Raw genomic sequence first — 8,581 nt, 5'->3', positions numbered from 1 at the left:
CCTCAGTACCTCCAGTGGCAAGAGAGAATGAGTGTGGGCCTCAGTAACCCAAGGGAGGGAGGGAGGAAGTGCGTGTGGGCATCAGTCCCCTCAGGTCTGAGTGTGAGGTAGATTGGGCCTCAGTACCCCGAGGGCAGGGAGGGGAGGGAGCGTGGGCTTCAGTACCACCAGGGCAGTAAGGGAGGTAGGGAGTGTTGGCCTCAGTACCACCAGGGCAGGAATGGAGGGAGGGTGTGTGGGCCTCAGTTCCACAATGCCAGGGCGGGAGGGAGTGTGAGTCTCAGTACCTCCAGGGCTGGGAGAGAGAGTGGGCCTCAGTACCACAAGGAGGGAGAGAGGGAATGTGGGCCTCAGTACCCCGATGGCAGTGAGGGAGGTTGTGTGGGCCTCAGCATCGCCGGGCAGGGAGACAGTGGGATTGGGCCTCAGTACCACAAGGGCAGGCAAGGAGGGAGTGTGAACCTCAGTGCCTCAAGGGCAGGGAAGGAGGGAGTGTGGGCCTCATTAACCCAAGGGCAGGGTGGGAGGGTGTGTCGACATCAGTACCCCAGGGCAGGGAGGGAAGGAGTCAGACGGCCTCCGGACCCTCAGGGCAGGGAGGGAGGGAGTGTGGGCCTCAGTACCTCCAAGCAGAGAGGGAGGGAGTCTGGGCCTCAATACGCCCAGGGTAGATAGGGAGGGTGTGTGCCTCAGTACCCGCAGGGCAGGCAGGCAGCGAGCATGGACCTCAGGACACCCAGGACAAGGAGAGAGGAAGTGTGGGCATCGGTACCTTCAGGGCAGGTAGGGTGCTTGGGTCACAGTACTCCGAGGGCAGGGATGGAGTGAGTGTGGGCCTCAGGACCCTCAGGGTAAGGAGGGAGTGATTGTGGGCATCAGTACACCAAGGACAGGGAGGGAACTAGTGGGGGCCTCAGTACCTTCAAGGAGGGAGCGAGGGAACTGGACCTCCATACCCCCAACACAAGGATGGAGGGTGTGTGGGCCCCAGGACCCCCAGGGCAAGGAGGAAGGGAGTGTTGGCCTCAGCACCCGCAGGGCAGGGTAGGAGGGAGTGTGGACCTCAGTATCCCTGGGGCAGGGAGTGAGTTTGCACTTCAGTACCTCCAGGCCAGGGAGGGTGGGTGGGAGGGAATATGGGCCTCAGTACCCCCAGGACTAGGAGAGAGTGTGGGCGAGTGGGCCTCAGTATCCCCAGATAAGGAGGGATTGTGGGCCTCAGTATGCCCAAGGCATTGAGGGAAGGAGTTTGGGCCTCAGTACTCCGAGGGAAGCGAGGGAGGGAGGGACGGAGTGTGGGCCTCAGTACCCCCAGGGCAGATAGGGAGGTAGGGTTGGATTGTGCCCCTCAGTACCCCCAGGGCAGTGAGGGATGGTGGGAGTGCGCGCCTCAGTACCTCGAGCGCAGGGAGGGAGCGAGGGAGTCTGGGCCTCAGTTCTCTGAGAGCAGAGAGGAAGGGAGGGAATGTGGACATCAGCATCCGCAGGAAGGGAGATAGAGATTGTGGGCCTCAGTACCTCCTATACAGGTAGGGAGGGAGTGTGGGCCTCAGTACCCCCACAGCAGTGTGGGAGGGATGTGTGGGCCTCAGTGCCCCCATGGCAGGGAGACAGGGAGTGTGGGCCTCAGTACCTCCAGGGCAGGGAGCGAGTATGGGCCTCAGTACCTCCAGGGGCAAGAGAGAATGAGTGTGAACCTCAGTAACCCCAGGGAGGGAGGGAGGAAGTGCTTGTGGGCCTCAGTCCCCCCAGGTCTGAGTGTGAGGGAGATTGGGCCTCAATACCCCGAGGGCAGGGAGGGAGGGAGTGTGGGCTTCAGTACCACCAGGGTAGTCAGGGAGGAAGGGAGTGTTGGCCTCAGTAAAAACAGGGCAGGAATGGAAGAAGAGTGTGTGGGCCTCAGTTCCACAAGGCCAGGGCGGGAGGGAGTGCGAGTCTCAGTACCTCCAGGGCAGGGAGAGAGAGTGGGCCTCAATACTACAAGGAGGGAGAGAGGGAATGTGGGCCTCAGTACGCCGATGGCAGTGAGGTAGGGAGTGTGGGCCTCAGTATCCCAAGGGCAGGGAAGAAGGGAGTGTCGTCATCAGTACCCCCAGGACTAGCAGGCAGGGTGTGTGGGCCTCAGGACCCCCAGGGCAAGGAGGGAGGGAGTGTGGGCCTCAGCTCCCCCAGGGCAGGGAAGGAGGGAGTGTGGACCTTAGTACCCGGAGGGCAGGGAGGGTGTTAGTGTAGGCCTAAGTACCCCCGGGGCAGTTAGGTAGTTTGGGCCTCAGTACCTCCAGGGCAGGGAGTGAGTGATGGCCTCAGTTCGTCCAGGGAGCTCGGACGGTAGTGTGGGCCTCAATACCCCCAGCGCAGGGAAGGAGGGAGGGTGGGCCTCAGGACACCCAGGTCAGAGTGTGAGGGAGTGTCGGCCTCAGTACTCCCAGGTCAGGGAGTGAGCGTGAGTGGGCCCCAGTACCTCCAAGGTGCGAGGGATTTGGGGCTTCTATCCGCACGGCAAGGAGGGGGGCAGTCTGGGCCTTCATACACACAGGGTTGGGAGGGACTGAGTGTCTCAGTACTCCAGGGCAGGGAAGGAGGGAGTGTGGGCCTCAGTACCAAAAGGCCAGGGAGGGAGGGTGTGTGAACATCAGGACCTCCTGTGGAGGGAGAGGGAGTGCAGGCCTCAGTACCGCCAGGGCAGGGAGGGATGGGGTGTGGGCCTCAGTACCCCAGGGCAGACAGGGACGGAGCGTGCGCCTCAGGACCCTCAGGGCAGAGAGGAAGGGAATGTGGGCCTCAGTGCAACCAGGGAGGGAGCGAGGGCATGTGGGCCTCAGTACCCCAAGGGAGGAGGAAGGGAGTATGGGCCTCAGTACCCCCAGGGAGGGAGAGAGCGAGTGTGGACCTTAGCACTCCCAGCTCAGGTAGAGAGCGAGATTGGGCCTCATACCTCCAGTGGGGGAGGAAGAGAGTATGGGTCTCAGTACCACCAGGGCAGGGAGGTAGGGAGGGAGTGTGGGCCTCAGTACCCCCAGAGAATGGAGGGAGTGTAGGCCTGTGTACCCCCAGGGCAGAGACGGACGGAGTGGGCATCAGTACGCCCAGATATTGAGGGAGTGTGGCCACCATATCCCCAGGGCAGGGAGGGAGTTGGGCCTCAGTAAGCCGAGGACAGGGAGGACGAAAGTGAGAGTGGGCCTCAGGACCACCAGGGCAGGGATGGATGGAGTGTAGCCTCAGGATCCCCAGGGCAGGAATTGAGCATGAGTGGGCCTCAGTACCTCCAAGGAGCGAGGTATTGTGGGCCTCTACCTGCAGGGCAGGGAGGGAGGGAGTTTGGGCCTCCGTACACGCAGGGTTGGGAGGGAGGGAGGGAGTGTAGGTCTCAGCACCCCAGCGCAGCGAGGCAGGGAGTGTGGGCCTCAGTACTCCTAGGGCAGGGAGTGAGCGTGAGTGGGCCTCAGTACCTCCAAGGAGCGAGGAATTTGGGGCCTCTACCCCCACGGCAAGGAGGGAGGGAGTCTGGCCATCCATACACTCAGGGTTGGAAGGGAGTGAGTGAATCAGTACCCCAAGCAGCGAGGGAGGGAATGTGGGCCTCAGGAAACCCAGGGCAGCAAAGGAGAGAGTGTGGACCTCAGGACACGCAGGGCAGGTCGTGAGGGAGTGTGGGCCTCAGTACCCCCAGAACAGGGAGGGAGGGAGGGGGTGTTGGCCACAGTAACCCCAGAGCAGGTAGGGAGGGTGGGTGGACCTCAGTTCTCCCAAAGAGTGAGGGAGGGTGTTTGGATCTCTGTACCCCAAGGCCAGGGCGAGAGTGGGCCTCAGTACACTCAGGGCAGAGTGGCAGGGAGTGTGAACCTCAGTATCCCTAGACAGGGAGGGAATGTGGGCCTTAGTAACCCCAGGGCAGAGACGGATGGGGTGTGGTCCTCAATACCCCGACGGCAGTGAGGGACGGAGTGTGGGCCTCAGGAACCCCAGGGCAAGGATGGAGGGAGTGTGGGCCTCAGCACTCCCAGGTCAGGGAAGGAGGGAGTTGGACCTTAGTATACCGAGGAGAGGGAGGGAGTGAGTGTAGGTCTCAGTACCCCCAGAGCAGTGAGGGAGTTTGGGCCTCAGTTCCTCCAGGGCATGGAGGGAGGGTGTTTGGGCCTCAGTACATCCAGGGCAGGGAGCGAGTGACGGCCTCAGTACCTCCAGGGAAGTAGGACGGTTGTGTGGGCCCCAATACCGCCAGCGCAGGGATGGAGGGAGGGTGTGTGGGCCTCAGTAAAATAAGGCCAGGGAGGGAGTGTGTGTGGGCCTCAGTACCTCCTGTGGAGGGATGGAGGTAGTGCAGGCCTCAGTACCCTCAGGTCAGGGAGGGACGGAGTATGGTCCTCAATACCCCCAGGGCAGACAGGGACGGAGTGTGGGCCTCAGTACCCTCAGGGCAGGGAGGTAGGGAATGTGGGCCTCAGTTATTCCAGGGAGGGAGAGAGGGTGTGTGCGCCTCAGTGCCCCCTGGGCAGGTAGAAAGGGACTGTAGGCCTCACTGCCCCCAGGGAGCGAGGGAGGGAATGTGGGCCTCAGTATCCCAGGGGGGAGGGCGGGAGTATGGGCCTCAGTACCCGCAGGTTGGGAGAGAGGGAGTGTGGACCGCAGCACTCCCAGCTCAGGGAGGGAGGAAGATTGGGCCTCAGTACCTCCAGGGGGGTGGGAGGTAGTATGGGCCTCAGTACCCCCGGGGTAGGGAGGTAGGGAGGGAGTGTGGGCCTCAGTACCCTCAGAGAAGCGAGGGAGTATGGCCATGTGTACCCGAAGGGCAGACAGGTCCGGAGGTATGGGCCTCAGTACCCCGAGGACAGGGAGGAAGGAAGTGAAAGTGGGCCTCAGGACCCCCAGGGCAGCGAGGTAGGAAGTGTAGCCTCAGGACCCCCAGGCCAGGGAGTGAGGGAGTGTGGTCCTCAGTACTACCAGGGCAGGGAGTGAGCGCGAGTGGGCCTCAGTACTTCCAAGGAGCGAGGGTTTGTGGGCCTCTACCACCAGGTCAGGGAGGGAGGGAGTCTGGGCCTCTGTACACACAGGGTTGGGAGGGAGGTAGGGATTGTGGGTTTCAGTACCCCAGAGCAGCGAGGGAGTGAATGTGGGCCTCAGGACCTGCCAGGGCAGCGAAGGAGGGAGTGTGGACCTCAGAACAGGCAGGGCAGTGAGTGAGGGAGTGTGGGCCTCAGTACCATCAGGGCAGGGAGGGAGGGAGAGGTTGTTGGCCACAGTACCCACAGAGCAGGTAGGGAGGGTGTGTGGAACTCAGTTCCCCCAAAGCGGGAGGGAGGGTGTGTGGGCTTCTGTGCCCCAAGGGCAGGGAGCGAGCGTGGGCCTCAGTACCCTTGGGTAGGTACGGAGGAAGTGTGGCCTCAGTATACCCAGGGCAGAGAGGCAGGGAGTGTGGGCCTTAATACAGCCAGGGAGGGAGTGAGTGTTGTCCTCAGTACCACCAGGCCAGGGATAGATAGAGGGAGTTAGGGCCTCAGTACCACAAGGCCAGGGAGGGAGTGAGTGTGAGCCTCATTACACCTAGGGCAGTGTATGAGGAAGTGTGGCCCTCAGTACCCCCAGGTCAATGTGTGAGGTAGTGTGGACTTCAGTATCCCCAGGGAGGGAGGAGAGAGCGAGTTAGAGTTGTCCTCAGGACCCCGAGGGCGGGAGGAAGCGAGTGTGGGCCTCAGTAACACAGGGAGGGAGAGAGGGAGTGTGGGCCTCAGTAACCCAGGGAGGGAGAGAGGGTGTGTGGGCCTCAGTACCACCAGGGAGGAAGAGAGTGAGTGTGGGCCTCAGTAACCCCAGGGAGGGAAGGAGGGAGTATGGGCGATAGTACCCCGATGATAGGGAGGGTGGGAATGAGATTGAGCCTCAGTACCTCCAGTGCAGGTAGGGAGGGTGTGTGGGCCTTTATATCCCCAGGGCAGGGAGGGAGGGAGTGTGCTCCTCTGGACCCCCAGGGCATCGAAGGAGGGAGTGTGGGCCTCAGTACCCCCAGGGCAGGGAGAGAGGGAGATTGAGCCTCAGAATCCCGAGGGCAGCGAGGGAGAGTCAGTGGGCCATTGTATCCCCAGGGTAGAGAGGGAGGGACTGTGGCCCTCAGGTTCCCCAGGGCATCGAAGGAGCGAGTGTGGGCTTCAGTACTCCCAGGGCAGGGAGGGAATGTGGGCCTCAATACCCGCAGGGCAGGGAAGGAGGGAGGGAGGGAGGGATTGTGGGCCTCAATACACCCAGCGCAGGGAGAGAGGGAATTAGAGTGGGCCTCAGGACCCCTTGAGCGGGGAGGGAGGGACTGTGGGCCTCAGTACCCCAGGGCAGGGAGGGCGTGAGCATGGGCCTCAGTGCCCAGAGGATAGGTAGGGAGGGAGTGTTTGCCTCAGTACTTCCAGGGTAGGGAGGGAGGGAGTATGGTCCTGAGGACACGAAGGGCAGGGTGGGACGGAGTAAGTGTGGTCCTCAGGAACCCCAGGGCAGGGAGGGAGGAAGAGTGGGCCTCAGTACCCGCAGGACAGGGTGGGAGGGAGTGAGGGCCACAGTCACCACAGGCTTCTGAGGGAGGGAGGGAGGGAGTGCGGGCCGCAGTACCCCAGGGGAGGGATGGTGCGTGTGCCTCAGTACCCCCAGGGCAGGGAGAGAGATGGGCCTCTGTAACCCTCGGCAGGTTAGGAAGGAGTGTTGGCCTCTGTACCCCCAAGGCAGTGAGGGAGGTTGTGTGGGCCTCAGGATCCCAGGGCAGGGAGCGAGAGAGGGCCTCAGTACTCCTGGGCAGGTATAGAGGGAGTGTGGGCCTCAGTACCTCCAGGGCAGGGAGATAGGGAGTGTGGGCCTCAGGAACCCCTCGGCAGGGTGGGAGGGAGGGAGTGTGGGCCTCAGTACACCCAGGACCAGGAGGGAGGGAATGTGGGCCGCTGTACCTCCAGGGCAGGGAGGGATTGAGGGTCACAGTATCTCCAGGGAGGGAGGATGGGAGTGTGGGTCACAGTACCACCAGGGCAGGGAGGGAGTGTGGGCCTCAGGACCAACGGGGTAGAGATCGAGGGAGGGAGTGTGGGCCTCTGTAACCTGAGGGCAGGGAGCGAGGGAGAGTGGGCCTCAGTACATGCAGGGCAGGTAGGGTGTGTGGCCTCAGTATGCGCAGGGCAGGGAATAAGGGAGTGTGGGCCTCAGTACCCAAATTGCACGGAGGGAGGGAGCGAGTGTGGGCCTCAGTACCTCCAGGGCAGGGAGGGAGGGAGTGTGATCCTCAGTGCCACCAGGGCAGGAAGAGAGGAACTGTGGGCCTCAGGACCTCCAGGGCTGTGAGTGAGAGATGGCGTGTGGGCCTCAGTAACCCCAGGGCAGTGAGTGAGCGATTGTGGGCCTCAGTAGCCATAGCGCAGGCAGGGAGGGAGGCAGTGTGGGCCACAGTACCCCCATGGCCGGGAGGCAGGCTGTGTGAGCCTCAGTACCACCAGAGCATTGAGGGAAGGAGGGTGTGTGGTCCTCAGTACTCTCAGGTTCGGGACTTAATACCGTTAGGGCAGGGAAGGAGTGAGTGAGAGTGGGCCTCAGGAATCCCAGGGCAAGGAGGGAGGAATATGGGCCTCAGTACCTCCAGGGCAGGGAGAGAGTGAGGGCCTCAGTACCTCCATGGAGGAAGGGTGAGAATGTGGGCCTCAGTTCCTCCAGGGCAGGGAGGGAGTGTGGGCCTTCGTACCCCATGGCAGGGAGGGAGGGACTGCGGGCCTCAGTACCACAAGGTCAGGTAGGGCCTGTGAGCCTCAGAACCCCAGGTCAGGGAGGAAGTGATGGAGTGTGGGCCTGCTTACCTCCAGGGCAAGGAGGGAGGGAATGTGGGCCTCAGTACCTCCAGGGCTGGAAGGGAGGGAGGGACTGTTTGCCTCAGTAACCCCAGAGCAGGGAGCAAACGAGTGTGGGCCTCAGTACCCCGAGGAAAGGGAGGGAGGGTATGAGAGTGGGAATCAGGGCCCCCAGGGCAGGGAGTGAGTGAGTGTGGCCCTCAGTACCTCCAAGGAGGGAGTGAGGGAGTCGGGGCCTCAGTACCTCCAGGGCACAGAGGGAGTGAGGGCCTCATGTTCCTCCAGGGAGTGAGTGAGGGACTCAGTGCCTCCAGGGAGGGAGGGGGGAGTGTGATCTCCGTACCCCCAGTGCAGGGAGGGATGTAGGGCCTCAGTACCTCCAGAGTGGGAGGGAGGGTGGGAGTGTGGGCCTCAGTACCCCCAGCGCAGGGAGAGAATGTGGTCCTCAGTACCCCTGGGCAGGGAGGGAGGGCGTGTCGTCCTCATTACCCCCAGGGCAGGTAGGGAGGGAGTGTGGGCCTCCGAACCCCCAGAGCAGGGAGAGAGATTGGGCCTCAGTAGCCCCTGTGCAGGTATGGAGGGTGTGTGGGCCTCATTACCTCCAGGGCAGGGAGGGAGGGTGTCTGGGCCTCAATATACTGAGGGCAGAGAGGCTGGGAAGGCGTGTGAGCCTCAGTACCCCCATAGCAGGGAGTGTGGGCCTCAGAACGCCCATGGCAGGCAGGCAGGGAGTGTGGGTCTCAGTACCCTCATAGCAGGGTGTGTGGGCCTCA

The sequence above is a fragment of the Pristiophorus japonicus genome, unplaced genomic scaffold (genome assembly GCF_044704955.1).
Source record: "Pristiophorus japonicus isolate sPriJap1 unplaced genomic scaffold, sPriJap1.hap1 HAP1_SCAFFOLD_37, whole genome shotgun sequence".
Taxonomy (NCBI): domain Eukaryota; kingdom Metazoa; phylum Chordata; class Chondrichthyes; family Pristiophoridae; genus Pristiophorus; species Pristiophorus japonicus.
Note: the sequence above shows the minus strand (reverse complement) of the source record.